This window comes from Symphalangus syndactylus, chromosome 17 (genome assembly GCF_028878055.3).
Source record: "Symphalangus syndactylus isolate Jambi chromosome 17, NHGRI_mSymSyn1-v2.1_pri, whole genome shotgun sequence".
NCBI classification, from domain to species: domain Eukaryota; kingdom Metazoa; phylum Chordata; class Mammalia; order Primates; family Hylobatidae; genus Symphalangus; species Symphalangus syndactylus.
The window spans coordinates 63749808-63766949 of NC_072439.2; positions in this window are offsets into that span (position 1 = coordinate 63749808).

The window sequence follows — 17142 nt, forward strand, 5'->3', positions numbered from 1 at the left end:
CATAGGTTCAAAATGAAGAGATGGAGGAAGATTTACCAAGCAAATGGAAAGCAAAAAAAGGCAGGGGTTGCAATCTTAGTCTGTGTTAAAACAGACTTTAAGCCATCAAAGATCAAAAAAGACAAGGACATTACATAATGGTAAAGGGATCAATGCAACAAGAAGAGCTAACTATCCTAGGTATATATGCACCCAATACAGGAGCACCCAGATTTGTAAAGCAAGTTCTTAGAGAACTACAAAAAGACTTAGACTCCCACACAATAATAATGGGAAACTTTAACACCCCACTGTCACTATTAGACAGATCAATGAGACAGAAAATTAATAAGGATATTCAGGACATAAACTTAGCTCTGGACCAAGTGGACCTAATAGACATCTATAGAACTCTCCCCCTCAAATCAACAGAATATACATTCTTTTCAGCACCACATAGCACTTATTTTAAAATTGACCACATAATTGGAAGTAAAACACTCCTCAGCAAATGCAAAAGAATGGAAATCATAACAAACAGTCTCTCAGACCACAGTGCAATCAAATTAGAACTTAGGTTTAAGAAACTCACTCAAAACTGCACAACTACATGGAAACTGATCAACCTGCTTCCCAATGACTACTGGGTAAATGATGAAATTACGGCAGAAATAAATAAGTTATTTGAAACCAATGACAACAAAGACAAAACATACCAGAATCTCTGAGACACAGCTAAATCAGTGTTTAGAGGGAAATTTATAGCACTAAATGCCCACAGGAGAAAGAGGGAAAGATCTAAAATGGACACTGTAACATGACAATTAAGAGAACTAGAGAAGCAAAAGCAAACAAATTCAAAAGCTAGCAGAAGACAAGAAATAGCTAAGATCAGAGCAGAACTGAAGGAGATAAAGACACGAAAACCCTTCAAAAAATCAATGAAACCAGGAGCTGGGTTTTTTGAAAAGATCAACAAAATAGATAGCCAGACTAATAAAGAAGAAAAAAGAGAAGAATCAAATAGACATAATAAAAAATGATAAAGGGGAGATCACCACCGATCACACAGAAATACAAACTACCATCAGAGAATTCAATAAACACCTGTACGCAAATAAACTAGAAAATCTAGAAGAAATGGATAAATTCCTGGACACATATACCCTCCCAAGACTAAACCAGGAAGAAGTCGAATCCCTGAGTAGAACAATAACAAGTTCTGAAATGCAGGCAGTAATTAATAACCTACCAACCAAAAGAAACCCAGGATCAGGCAGATTCACAGCTGAATTCTACCAGAGATACAAAGAGGAGCTGGTACCATTCCTTCTGAAACTATTCCAAACAATAGAAAAAGAGGGACTCCTCCCTAACTCATTTTATGAGGCCAGTATTATCCTGATACCAAAACCTGGAAGAGACACAACAAATAAAGACAATTTCAGGCCAATATCCCTCAATAAAATACTGGCAAACCCAATCCAGAAGCACATTAAAAAGCTTATCCACCACGATCAAGTTGGCTTCATCCCTGGGACACAAGGCTCGTTCAATATAGGCAAATCAATAAATGTAATCCATCACATAAACAGAACCAATGACAAAAACCACATGATTATCTCAAAAGATGCAGAAAAGGCCTTTGATAAAATTCAATACCCCTTCACGCTAAAAACACTCAATAAACTTGGTGTTGATGGAACACATCTCATAATATTAAGAGCTATTTATGACAAACCCACAGCCAATATCATACTGAATGGCCAAAAGCTGGAAGCATTCCCTTTGAAAACTGGCACAAGGCAAGGATGCCCTCTCTCAGCACTCCTATTTAACATAGTATTGGAAGTTCTGGCCAGGGCAATCAGGCAAGAGAAAGAAATAAAGGGTATTCAAATAGGAAGAGAGGAAGTCAAATTGTCTCTGTTTGCAGATGACATGATTATACATTTAGAAAACCCCATCGTCTCAGCCTCAAAATTTCTCAAGCTAATAAGCAACTTCAGCAAAGTCTCAGGATATAAAAATCAATGTGCAAAAATCACAAGCATTCCTATACACCAATAACAGACAAACAGCCAAATCATGAATGAACTCCCATTCACAGTTGCTACAAAGGGAATAAAATACCTAGGAATACAGTTAACAAGGGATGTGAAGGACCTTTCAAGGAGAACTACAAACCACTGCTCAAGGGAATAAGAGAGGACACAAACATATGGAAAAACATTTCATGCTCATGGATAGGAAGAATCAATAGCATGAAAACGGCCATACTGCCCAGAGTAATTTATAGATTCAATGCTATTCCCATCAAGTTACCATTGACTTTCTACACAGACTTGGAAAAAACTACTTTAAATTTCATATGGAACCAAAAGAGAGCCCATATAGCCAAGACAGTCCTAAGCAAAAAGAACAAAGCTGGAGGCATCACACTATCTAACTTCAAACTATACTACAAGGCTACGGTAAGCAAAACAGCATGATACTTGTACCAAAACAGACATATAGACCAAAGGAACAGAACAGAGGCATCAGAAATAACACCACACATCGACAAACACCTGATCTTTGACAAACCTGACAAAAACAAGCAATGGGGAAATAATTCCCTATTTAATAAATGGTGTTGGGAAAACTGGCTAGCCATATGCAGAAAACTGAATCTGGACCCTTTCCTTACACCTTATACAATAATTAACTCAAGATGGATTAAAGATTTAAACCTAAGACCTAAACCCATAAAAAATCCTCGAAGAAAACCTAGGCAATGCCATTCAGGACTTAGGCATGTGCAAAGACTTCAGGACTAAAACACCAAATGCAAGGGCAACAAAAGCCAAAATTGACAAATGGGATCTAATTAAACTAAAGAGCTTCTGCGCAGCAAAAGAAACTATCATCAGAGTGAGCCAGCAGCCTACAGAATGGGAGAAATATTTTGCAATCTATCCATTTGTAAAAGGGCTAATATCTAGAATCTGCAAGGAACTTAAACAAATTTACAAGAAAAAAAACATCAAAAAGTGGGCAAAGGATATAACAGACACTTTTCAAAAGAAGACGTTTATGTGGCCAACAAACATATGAAAAAAATCTCATCATCACTGGTCATTAGAAAAATGCAAATCAAAACCACAATGGGATGCCATCTCACACCAGTTAGAATGGCGATCATTAAAAAGTCAGGAAACAACAGATGCTGGAGAGGATGTGGAGAAATAGGAACGCTTTTTACACTGTTGGTGGGAGTATGAATTAGTTCAACCATTGTGGAAGACAGTGTGGTGATTCCTCAAGGATCTGGAACTAGAAATATCATTTGACCCAGCAATCCCATTACTGGGTATATACCCAAAGGATTATAAATCATTCTAGTATAAAAACACATGCACAAGTATGTTTATTGTGGCACTATTCACAATAGCAAAGACTTGGAACCAACCCAAATGCCCATCAATGATAGACTGGATAAAGAAAATGTGGCACATATACACCATGGAATACTACACAGCATAAAAAAGAATGAGTTCATGTCTTTTGCAGGGACATGAATAAGCTGTAAACCATCATTCTCAGTAAACTAACAACACAGGAACAGAAAACTAAACACTGCATGTTCTCACGGGAGTTGAACAATGAGAACATATGGGCACAGAGAAGGGAACATCACACACCAGGGCCTGTCGGGGGTGGAGGGCAAGGGGAGGTATAGCATTAGGAGAAATATCTAATGTAGATGACGGGTTGATGGATGCAGGAAACCACCATGGCACATGTATACCTATGTAACAAATCTGCTCGTTCTAAACATGTATCCTAGAACTTAAAGTATAATTTAAAAAAAGAAAGAAAAAGAAAGAAAAAAAAGGCCTTGTGAAATTGTCCAGGATTGTTGTAATAGAAAAGTTGGAGAATGCTTTTGTTCATACTTTATGTGAGGGTAAAATTAAGGTCTTTCAAATCAACACTTTTCATTTAGCTTTTGCACCTCTATGAAGAAGAGTAGTGCGGAAACATACAGAACCATTACTATGGAATGTATCCACAATTATATATGTTGCTAGTGAACTCTCACTAGCTGCTTAGGTATCAACAGCTAATGTAAACTTTATCATAGATGCTCTTTGTAACATTAATTGTAATGTCCTTTAGAAAGGGTTGAAGAAAATTAGCAAAATCCAATAAAAATAAAATTGGGTAAAATTTAAATGTAAGTGTGTACTGCCATTCAGTTAAATGTTTGAGGTTGAAATTAGTGTATCGATTATTTAGAGTATATCTAATTCTAAACTAATTGAAATGAATAATTTTATCCTCTTTCCAGAAGCAACCTTTTAGTCACAGCTAATTTTGGTTAAAGTTTTGTTGTATATGTTAACAACACCCAAAACATTGCTTATTTTTACATGAGGTTTTTCAGCTATGAATTATTACTCTCCAGAAAAATGTGTTTGTGTGTACACCTTTTTTGTCATAGGATAGTACTTCATAAAGATCTCTGTCACAGCAGTTTTAAGCTTTAATAGTTTGTCTTCACTTGACCTCCTTCACATGGGTTAATCATGTAAGTCTTTTCACACATGGCTAGAATTAGCTGCACTCCATGAAACTGTGAGTCGTATTCCTTTGCATGTCTATCTTGACCTTTGATATAAGCTAATGTTAAAGTCCACAGGATTAATTTAATTGAATTTTGTTTAAGAGTGTTGGAGCATTGTATCTTTGTATTAGTTTGCTACGCTGCCGTAATAAAGGACCATAAACTGAGTGGCTTACACAACAGAAAGTTAGTTTCTTATAATTTTGGGAGACAGAAATTCGAGATCAAAGTGTTGGCAGGATAGGTTTCTTCTTCAACCTGTCTCTTTGGCTTGTAGGTGGCTGTCTTCTTCTTCCTGTGTCTTCATAGGTTCATCGTTTGTGCATGTTGGTGTCCTAGTCTCTTTCTTTTTTTGAGATACAGTCTTGCTCTATCACCTAGGCTGGAGTGCAGTAGTGTGTGATCTCTGCTCACTGCAACCTCTACCTCCTGGGTTCAAGCCGTCCTCCCACCTCAGCCTCTCAAGTAGCTGGGACTGCAGGTGTGTGCCACCATATTTGGCTAATTTGTGTATTTTTTTGTGGAGACAGGGTTTTGCCATGTTGCCAAGGTTGGTCTTGAACTCCTGGGCTCAAGCAATCCACCTGTCTTGGCTTCTCACCTACCTCTTTTTATAAGGACACCAGTCATTTTGAATTAGGACCCACCCTAATGGCTACATTTTAACTTAATTAGGTCTCTTTTTGTCTCTCTCTCGCTCTTCCTTTTTTAGAGACTAGAGTATGCTTTGTTGCTCAGGCTGGATGCAAATTCCTGGGCTCAAGCAATCCTCACACGTCAGCCTCCTGAGTATCTGGGGCTACAGGTTCACACCACACTGTGTCAGGGTCCTAATTACCTCTTAAACGACCTTGTCTCGAAGTGCGGTCACATTCTCAGGTATGTAAGAGTTGAAGTTCTGCGAGTCAGAACTTCAACATATGAATTTTGAGAGAATACAATTCAGCCCATGTCAGTCTTACTAATGCCTATCAGCAAACTGTTAGTTACATGGAATTAAAAACAAACCACTTGATTTTTCCCATAATTTTTTTAGTAAAAAATGTCAATAAATGCTTCCTTTGGTGAGAAAAAAAGGCATATTAGATTTATTGTGGAAAAAGATGATCTTTATGGCACCTCTTAGTTCTGAAATTCTATCATTTTACTATCTCTGTGTGCAATTCTTCTTACCTTTCTCTGCCTCCCATAATTTCACAAGGCTGGTTTTTAAATGTTAATATTTGAGAATGTAAATCAGGAAACATTACATTTGAAAAATATGATTAGGACAACTGAGCTTTTATGATTTATAAAAAAATATAACAACCAATATTTGTGAATTAGTAGAAAATATTTAATAAAAGATTTGCTTATGTGGTTGGATAAACATGTATTACTTCAATTTTTAAAATATTTTAGCTTACTGAAAGTTACCTAACATGATTTATCAGCATTGTTAAATTCTAAGGGAAAAAAACAGCAAGAGAGAAAGTACTTAAATTACATTTAATGCTGATTTGAAAGTAATTTTATTATTCTTTAATAATTTAAAAGCCACTTTAGGATCATTGCCTCAATGGAAAAATAATAGTTATTTTTGAGTTTTTAATAAAAGGGACAGAGATGTCTATTGTTTATTGAATTTCTCTTTAGTATTTTTAACATATTATATCATTTAATATGTTAAAAATATGAAGGGCATTATTTTCTCCATTTTATACAAGCGAAATACTGGGGCTCATTTAAACATGTAAGAAGACAAAGGCAGGTAAATTATGAAGCTAGGAAGTGACAAAACTGATGTTCTAGACAAGGTTCACTTGTCTTCAAAATTGGTTCCTTTAACTATTTTGCTGCAGTAAAAACTATGGTTTCTAGAACTTGCTGTCTGTTAAAAGAAAAGTTCCAAGAACATTCAGGTCAGATGTGGGATAACATAGAGGCCTACTCCCACAGGATGATGTGATCAGGACCTAGAATATAGCAATATTGCCAGGTGTGGCAAGAATGAGCATGATCAACAAGAGATTCAAGTATAGACACATGACGTACTTAGGATGTTTGAGAAAGGGTAAAGACTGAGAAGACAAATCACCACTTTGATCCTGATTAATGTGCTGTTGTGTTGAAGAATTGTGCAAGTTAATATTTATACTGCAATCAAATTATTGACAATAGTATTCTGGAACTATAGGCATTATAAACAAATTATCTTAATTTTCTATCATGGGCACATGGAGCAAAAACATCATGAGGAAATGATATCTAGAGTTATATGATCACTGTCAGCTCTCAGCAGTTGAGCAACACTAACTGAGAAAAATTTGGAGGGAACATAAACATTCAGTCCATGACACTATCTTAATCAATTTTACGTGTATAGTTCGGCACTGTTAAGTATTCACATTGTTGTGTAATAGAGCATCAGAACTTTTTCATCTGGCAAAAACTAAAACTCAATACCCATTAAACAACTCTCCATTTTCCCCCCTCCCTATCCCTGGCAACTATCATTCTACTTTTTATTTCTATGAATTTGACCACTTTAGATACTTTATACAAATGGAATTACAAATGGAATCATACAATAATTATCTTTTTGCAACTATTTCACTTAGCATAATGTACTTGTCTTAGTCCATTTGTGCTGCTATAACAGATACCACAGACTGGATAATCTATTTTAAAAAATATATGTTTTTCTTATTTCTGACAGTTTTTGAGGCTGGGAAGTCCAAGATAAAGGGGCTGAAATCTGGCACACCTTCTTGTTGCATCATTCCATGGTGAAAGGTGGAAGGGCAAGAGAGTACATATATGGGAAAGAAGAGAGGGCCAAACTCATCCTTTCATAAGAAATCCACTTCCATGATTATGAACCCATTCCTCTGAGGAGGGCAGAACCCTGCAGCCTAATCACCTCTCATTAAGCCCCACCTCCCAACACTGTTGCATTGGAAATTATCCAACACATGCATTTTGGAGGACATATTCAATCCATAGCAGGGCTCAAGTTTCATCCATGTTGTAGAATGTGACAGAATTTCTCTACTGTTCAAAACCTGAATCATATTGTATTGTACACATATACCTTTTTTTTGTTTATTTGCTCATCCTTCAATGGATACTTGAGTTGCGTCCCCCTTTTGGCTATTGTGACTAATGCTGCTGTGGATGTGGTCTGGCAAATATCTCTTTGAGACCAATTTCAGCTCTTTGGGGTATATATCATGAAAGGAGATTGCTGGATCACATGGTAGTTCTATTTTTAATTTTTTGAGGAAACACTATACTATTTTCTTCAGTGGATAACATCATTTTACATTCCCACCAGTAGTGCACAGGGACTTTAATTTCTCTACATTTTTGCCAATACTCATTATTTTCTGCTACATATATTCTTAAATAAGGACTTACAACATGCAACACCTTCTCTAGGGGTTACCAAAAAAGTAACATGCAATGTAATTTGCTAGATACACTCTGGGTATCAGAAAGTTAATCCACCAGAAAAATGACCTTGCTATTTCATGTATGCGCAAGGCATAAATTATGTGCTATGATCTTAAGAGACTTGGATATCCTTGGGTATTCAATTGAAAAACTGATCCATGAGAAATTAACATTGTGTGTCTGTCATTTTTGTGTGAATTTCAATTTTCTGTGTCCCAAAGCATCATGAGAGCCGAGGAGTGAGTGAAAAGCTTTATTCTGAAAACATTTTAAATAAATATCCTAGATTGAATGTTGACAATCTCCTGTAACACTAAGATTTGTTTTTAGTGAATGTTCTAGAAAACTTTTGCCCAAACCTAGGACAGTTAGTGATGTGGGAAATGATAAATCTGACACATTTTTCCCGTTCTGAGGTAACTCTTTAAAATAAAATAAATAGTCACGACAGCTTATGCCGACCTGTTTCCTTTATGCTTCCAAAATTTCTTTGTTTAGTGCCAAAAGAAAAAGTTTAATGCTTATGATTAATGACTATGCTGTTTGAAGTTACACAGCATAATTTATGGGGTACCTTATCATGCAAGCACCTCAAGCTTTTTCATAATAAAATGGAAAAGCATATAAACACAGAACTCATCCATAAATTAAAAATCCAATATTCAGTGTTAAATTAGTTGAAATAATAATGCAAAGCTTTCTTCATAACCCAAACATAAGGTTTTCTTTAACCAAAACTTTCCACCCCTAATACATGTCTTGTTTATTTTCTTAAATTTTCATTTTTATCTTGAGTTTTTCTTGAATTTTTCTCATATTTACAGAATTAAACTCTTATATTCTTACCATTTGAAGCTTGACAAAACCTTATAATAGAACAAACATACTTAACCCACAGGCATACAAATTTGCTGTTAGCAAATTTTGTTCATTTTTCATTGCTGTAGCTTGAAAGATTTGCAGGTATACAGGGAGAAATTTACAGATTGTAGTTTTTTATGTTCTTTTATCTCCAGATTTAATGCTTTTAGATCTAATCATAATCTTGTTACAACATTTTAGATTTGTATACGCTTTTGCAGAATATTTCGCATTAATTTTATCTTTGCTTCCTCACAATTATTCTATGAAGAAAGAAGGGCAAGAATTTTTACAGATCCATTTATAGATAAGGAAATAAAGTCAGAGGACAATTCAGTGACATCCCCAGTGTCACTCAGTAATTTAGTGGTAAAAGCAAGGTTGGTGTTCTTGGCTGATCAGTCTGATTTAATATCTGTCCCATTATATAATGTTTTAGACCACTCAGAAAATGTGACTGATTCAGAGGGATAATTTCCAATCATATGGATAGAGAAATACTACATTCCTCACATAACCATGTTTAGATCATTTTTCTCTTGTTATATTGGGCAAATGGTCTTCTATAATAATTTAAAGTAATTTTTTGGTGTCCAACTTTATGGTCTGGATAATGACAAAGGGAGAGCATTTGCCTTCTTTAGTGCTGTAGTCTTTGCACATTGGGGCCCTACAGCTTTTGAAGCTGACACAGGGACTGTAGGACACAGAGCTACTTATGTGGAATTATACTTTGAGTATGCAGTTTCCTTTTAAATGAGGTGGAAATTTCACACATATGTCAAAAATGTTACCAGGAGTTTGGAACAGAGGGAAAGCACCATGTGAGATATGGTCTTTGCTCATTTGGAGAAGATGAAACCATACAGATGAGAAGCCATGATACAAACCTTTGGGCACAGAATAGGGGAAGACTCATTCTGTATCGATAAACACAGGTTATTTCTTAGAGCAGGGCATTGTCTCTTTCATACAATGGGATATCATAGATTGGAAGTGAGAAGTTGGGAGTGGGAGAGAGACTATTTCGCTGTTCTCATACCTGGAACACAGGAAAATCAAGCTTTCCCTTCCCTATGTACACTGTGCTTGAAAAGATTGCCAATGGCCATCGTATTGCCAGATTGATGGGCAATTATCAGTCCTCCTTTTACACAACTTATTAGTAGCATTTTACACAGTTGCTTATTCAATCTCCCAGGAAAATTTTATTTCATTTAGCCTCCAGAATACCATTATCTCTTGGTTATTTTTCTCTCTCAATCTCCTGGTGGGAATTCTGCTCATTGTTCTGATCCCTATTCATTACGATGATTTGGCAATCAAACTTTCAATATCTATTCTTCTTTTTCAACACCATTTTTCTAGGCGACCCCTTCCAGTCCTATGGAAAACGTTACCATTTGCATGCTGGTGACTTTCAAACTTATATCTCTAGACAGCCATCTCCCCAGGCAAATAAAAGTGCTCAACATATGTTTGTTAGATGAATTGTGGGATGAATAAATAAATGGCAAATATGACTATAAAATATGTGAGTATAATTAAGCTCATTAAATGTAAGAAACAAGTAGGTTTTACCATCTGAAGAAATACAGATCAAAACTTAGAAGGGCATGAAAAATCAGGTCTATTTAACACTAATTGATGACTATAAGATAAAACAAAAAGTAAATAGCATTTATTTTGCCAGTTTATTATGGCTTGTAAACCATAAAGTGGAAGAAAATTAACTAGAACTATAATTGTCAACAAATGATTGCACAGAAGCCAGCCATGATTGCCTAGGACATTAAGCCACCCTCCGTCATGTAATAAATGATAAAACAAATAATCGGATGTACAAACTAACTTTGCTACAGAAGTAGTGTCACTGTGGCATGGCCGAGGAGGTGGAACAGCTGACCGCAAGGTAGGTAGTGGGTAGAAATCCAGGATGGGGTAAAAGAAGAAACCAAAAAGGAGAAAGTTTTAAGTCTGCAAAATATGTGAATTCTATGTTTGAGGATTTGGGAGTACTACTGCTGACCCAGTCATCAGGGCTTTCCATGCTCACTTCCCTGCCTTTCCCATGAGCATCTGGGGCATAGCACGCCCTTAGTAGTGCCACAACCTATAACATCTGAGACTACCTGGAGAAGCAAACAGACGGAAGTCGTCAACAGAAAAAGAGTGACTGAATAAAAGGATAGAGTTGAAAAGTAGAAATTAACTCTTCCTGCTTCTTTCCTGGGGCTCTGAGAAACCGAAAGCTCCTCCACAGAGTATGTCACTGGGTGTGGTAGAGGAAATTTCATGTGGCACATGACACCCAAAGGTGTGCTAGGAGCAATCATATATATATATATATATACACACACATATATATATATGTGTATATATATGGAGATTAAGTGTTGTTCATATGGTCCAATAAGCAAAGTAAAGGGGCCTCAGGACATGACATGGGGTATGTGGCCCACAGTGTGGCACACATTGGTGTTGTCTATCTGACTAAAGACAAGGTGGGAAAGCAAATGTCTTGGGGCATGCTAACAGTGGGGCATAGTCAGAGCTTGTTCATCTCAGTGCAGGTCTGTATTCAATTATTACTTCTGAAGACTTTATAAAACCAATTTGCAGTGCTGGCTAATAGCCTGTCAGTGTGAGATTTTTGCATGCAATCATTGTTTTAGCTCTGTTCTCCATGACTTTATTATTTGTCGAATTAATTTTTCTGCTGCATCTTCAAACGGGTTAGTGAATTAGTTTACTTGTTTCTTTGGTTTACTTGGTCTTGCTATACACAACATTTTCTGCCTTTTTTTGTAGAGAGGTAAGAATTCCCCAGAAAGGCAAGCATGTTGCTCAGGGTGCAACTCCTCTTCCTATTTCCTCCCTAATATTTGCTGAAAACTAGCATCACTTCTGGTTATATTTGGAAATCAACCTATTGAATGCCTTTGCAGCTGTGCTCTTGTCCAAGGTCTCAAAAGATGCCTTTTTCATGGGGAGAACAATGCAGATGCAAACAATATCAGTTATTCTTGACGAATGCTGCTACATTTTGAACTAAATACTTAAAAGTCTGCAAAGTCATTTTTTATATTTACCAATCAATCCCCTCTATATCCTTTGTAGGCATTTTGACTGACTTTCAAATATGTGCCCAAGCAGTGTGTATTTTATGGCCAACTCCTGTAGAATTGTAAATCGACACTTAGGTCTCCCTGGGGTGTAGGGGCAGACGTGTGCGTCAGATTTTTAATGCATGCTCACATTCTGTTTCAAAAGAAAACACATCCAAATATTTGGGCCCGTGGGTTCTAGCTAGGCTAACCTTGTCCTCTTTCTTTTTTAGCTATTGATTGTGCTTTTGCCATTAATTTTCTTTAAAACTCTACTTCATTGGTTTCCAAAGTGTGCTGCACATTAGAATCACCTGGAGATCACTAAAAATTCTTGATGCTTGGCACCCACTCCCAGATATGATTCAATTGGTATGGGGTGAGAGCTAAGCATTGGGACTTTTAAGGCTCCCACGTGATTCTAATAGGCAGCCAACACTGAGAATCATCATTCTACTCTGTTGCTTTATGTAGGGCTAGTTATGAATAACAATATGAGGCCGGGCCCGGTGGCTCACACCTGTAATCCCAGCACTTTGGGAGGCTGAGGTGGGTGGATCATGAGGTCAGGAGATCGAGACCATCCTGGCCAACATGGTGAAAACTCGTCTCTACTAAAAATACAAAAAAATTTAGCTGGGTATGGTGGTGCGTGCCTGTAATCCCAGCTACTTTGGAGCCTGAAGCAGGAGAATTGCTTGAGTCAGGAGTTGGAGGTTGCAGTGAGCCAAGATCACACCACGGCACTCCAGCCTGGCGACAGAGCGAGACTCCGTCTCAAAAATAAACAAATAAATAAACATAAGAAAGCACCAGACATTCCCTGGTTTGGAGTCTTCTTGAAATCCTTGAAGTAAGATGAATCTTCATTCATATACCATAACCAAAAAGATGGGTTTTTCAAGTACTCTTCTAGCATGAAAATTACTTGTCTTTACAACATTTCAACATTGCCAGAAGCTTCCAACATGCGCATCCGTGTGAAGAGACCACCAAACAGGCTTTGTGTGAGCAATAAAGCTTTTAATCACCTGGGTGCAGGCGGGCTGAGTCCGAAAAGAGAGTCAGTGAAGGGAGATAAGGGTGGGGCCGTTTTATAGGATTTGGGTAGATAAAGGAAAATTACAGTCAAAGGGGGTTGTTCTCTGGCGGGCAGACTGGGGGTCACAAGGTGCTCAGTAGGGGAGCTTTTGAGCCAGGATGAGCCAGGAGAAGGGATTTCACAAGACAATGTCATCAGTTAAGGCAGGAACAGGCCATTTTCACTTCTTTTGTGTTGGAATGTCATCAGTTAAGGCAGGAACCGGCCATCTGGATGTGTACGTGCAGGTCACAGGGGATATGATGGCTTAGCTTGGGCTCAGAGGCCTGACGGAAACCTCTTGTGAGCCTTGTGTATTTGAGACATTAGTTGGAAATTAGGTGCTGTGTTGAGACTGCAACAAAGTCTTTTAGATAATATTCATACAAATTTTCTTGCTTGAGTTTGTTACTTTATGACTTTCTTTAATCTTAATTTCTTTGTTTCTGGAGGCTACAAATATTAGAGAAAAAAAACAAAAGTAAAAAGCAAAAACAAAAACAAACTACAATTGCTTCAGTGCTGGGATAGCCTGTTAGGAGAGCATGAAGGACTTATGTTAAATTTTGCTACTGATTTATTGAAACAAGCTTTAATTGTAATTTGTTTTGATTGGATGAGAATTTAAATTACATCTGAGAAAGTCATTAAGTCAAACATATAGAAATTCCTCTAAGATGTAATATGATCCTTCTCTGTGGCAAATGTGCCTGAAAAACGTATCCCATTTCTTTTAAGCACTAAACAAAAGCAGTCATTATTTAGAAGAACCAAGACAAAAGGTATGTGAATAAGAAGGATTTTTCTTCTAACACTAAATAGTTCACATAGTTCCTTGAACTGAAGTGCAACTCTTTTGTGGTCTGAATTAATTTTCTCTTGGGGGGAAGAATAATCTGCTACTTTTTAATTTTAAAACTAAAAAGTGATCTTCTGTCTGGCCAAGAAAGTTCAAAACAATTAGAGTGGACGTCTAAATGAGTAAGAAATTACTTATTTGTCTTTCTTGTGGAAACAACATGCTGAGTTAGAAAAAATAAAAGGATAATATTATTTCAGAGAAGGTAGGTACAATTACCTCTCAGTAAGCAGTCTTCTAGAATGCCTAATCTGAAGTTAGAGTTGGGTAAGAAGAGAGACACATCTCGACTTTCCAGAACCTAAACACACCTCATTGGGCTCTTTTTCACATTTAGATTTAGAAGATGTTTCTGCATTAGCAGGAAATGTTTGAGGAAAAGTTAAAGAAATTTTTTCAACTGAGATGCTATTTGAAATTAGTAATTCTATTATTTCTTTAAATGCCTATTCTACTTCTTTAATTTAGATCAGATAACTCTGACTTTTTAGAGAAAATTTAAGTTATTTCCTAACGCAAGAATTTTAAAAATTGTTTTTTGAATACAGGCTTTTAAGTAATTAGGGTTACTGAATTGCCAAGATGGAAGAGAACCTCCTGTGTCATCAAACTTTAATATCAGCCACCCCTATTTAAAATTATTATATTTATCCTGAGAGTAAATTTAAAACTTTACGTGACACACAAAAAAGTGATAGGTAAATAGAAAATGACAAATTTTCTCTAGAATTCTAGATTATTTTATCTTATAACTACAGGTATTTAAAAATATTGAATGAGCCAATACTTTCAAGAAGTGAAAATTGTGGTAAAATAAGAAAACAAGAATCTAGAAGCAGAAATACCATTTGACCCAGCAATCCCATTACTTGGGTATGTACCCAAAGGAGTATAAATCATTCCACTATAAAAACACATGCACACGTATGTTTATTGCGGCACTCTTCATAATAGCAAAGACTTGGGACCAACCCAAATGCCCATCAATGACAGACTTGATAAAGAAAATGTGGCACATATATACCATGGAGTACCATGCAGCCATAAAAAAGAATGCATTCATGTCCTTTGCAGGGACATGGATGAAGCTGGAAACCATTATCGTCAGCAAACTAATACAGGAACAGAAAATCAAACACTGCATGTTCTCACTCATAAGTGAGAGTTGAGCAACGAGAACACATGGACACAGGGAGGGGAACATCACACACCAGGGCCTGTCACGGGGTGAGGGAGAAGGGGAGAGAGAGCATTAGAACAAAAAGCTAATAGAGGCGGGACTTAAAACTTAGATGATGGATTGATAGGGGCAGCAAACCACCATGGCACATGTACACCTATGTAACACACCTGCTCATTCAGCACATGTATTCCAGAACTTAAAGTAAAATAAAAATAAATAAATAAATAGAAAAAAACATTTCTAGTCTATTTTTAAAATAAAAGGCTTCTAGTATTTACTACATATTAGAATCACCTGGGAAGCTTTAAAAATCCCAATGCGCAGCTCTCACTCCTTACTAATTAAATCATAAAAGAATTGAAAGTAATTTGCTTAATTTTATATACATAATATATATAATATACATATATGTAGAAATATATTTCTAACACATATGTATTTCTAACACACATATGTAGAAATATATTTCTACATATATATGCAAATTGATCTATTTGTGGCACAAAAGTTTTGTACATGTATGCCATGGCAAAGTACCACTAAAGAGTGACTTAAACAACAGAAATGTATTGTCTCACAGTTCTGGAGCCTAAATGTCCAAGATAAAGGTGTCAGCACCTTTATCTTGCTTCCTTCTGAGGCAATGAGAAAGAATCTGATGCATGCCTCTCTCAGTTTCTGCTGGTTTAATGTGATCGTTGGCATTCCTTGACTTGTAGAAGCATCACTCCATGTCTGCTTTTTTTCACGTGGCATTCTGTCTGTGTGAGTGTCTGTTTCTAGGTCCAAATTTCCCTTTTTTGTAAGGGCCAGTCATATTGAATTAAACCCACCCTAATGATTCCATTTTAGGTTGCTTACCTCTGTTCAGAGATCATGACTGGTGACATTTGAGTAGGGGAAAGACTAATCTCAAGGTAGAGAAATTTGCTTCTGTAGACTTCCGAGCTGAAACTAACCCAAACTGCAGCAGGAGAATTTAACTGTAAATAAAGATTAGAATGTTCACTATTATATAGGATTTAATATAATTTTAGTACTGATATAAGATTATTTTGTGACTAAATATAATCAAAGAACTTAAAAATCATTAAATATTGACTGGAAGATTTTGAAGTATGGCCGTATTATGAAAAAGACAACAAAATAGCTTAAGTATTTGAGTTTAAAGGTGGACTGAGAAAAAAAAATTGTTTTTTGTTGAATTCTACGGAATTCTACTTTTTAACTTTGTGATATTTCTAGGAATGTTAACTGTTTTATATTAAGAAATGTTTTTTACTAAATACTAATAAACACATGCTGTGTCTGGCCCAATGCTAAGCATTTAGGGATCATTATTTTAAATTCTCACTAAAAACTTGAAGGTATTATTAAGTATTATTACTTTACTAACCACAGAAAGATTAAATAACTTAGCCAAATTGCTCAAATTCTGCCTGGCTCCACATTTTTCTATAAACCAAATACTCTATAATCACTTTCCGTAACTCTCTTTCTCAAAAGTAAATGGCTTAGTGCTTTTCCTACAGTGAATTATCAACAAATATTGAAGTAAATTGAATATAATCAGGCTTAGAAGCTGAAGCAGTGATGAAAAATTATGATAATAGTCGTTGCTTACGACGTTGCTTACAATGACTAATATCTCCTAATATTATATATTAGGAGACAAATTACATATTAGGAGATAAAGCAGTTGTTCAAATATCATTTAAGCAGCTGATCTTGCCCTTTCCTCAGTTTTCGAATATTTCAGACTTTTTGCACCTATAAAATCATCACACCCAAATGTTATACTTACCAATGCAATAATTTCTAGCTGGTGATAAATTCACATCAAGCATTTTTAATATTTGAAATATTTTGGAATAGAAAAACTCCACAGAATATTATTTTTAAAAAATAATAATTTGTGTTTGTTTGCCTGAGGGGGAAAAATATTTTCAGGAGAAAGCAGAGGGAGTAAAAGAGGAAAAAACTGCTCTATATTCAAGTTCTAAAAATGGGGTTACTTTTATGTTACCT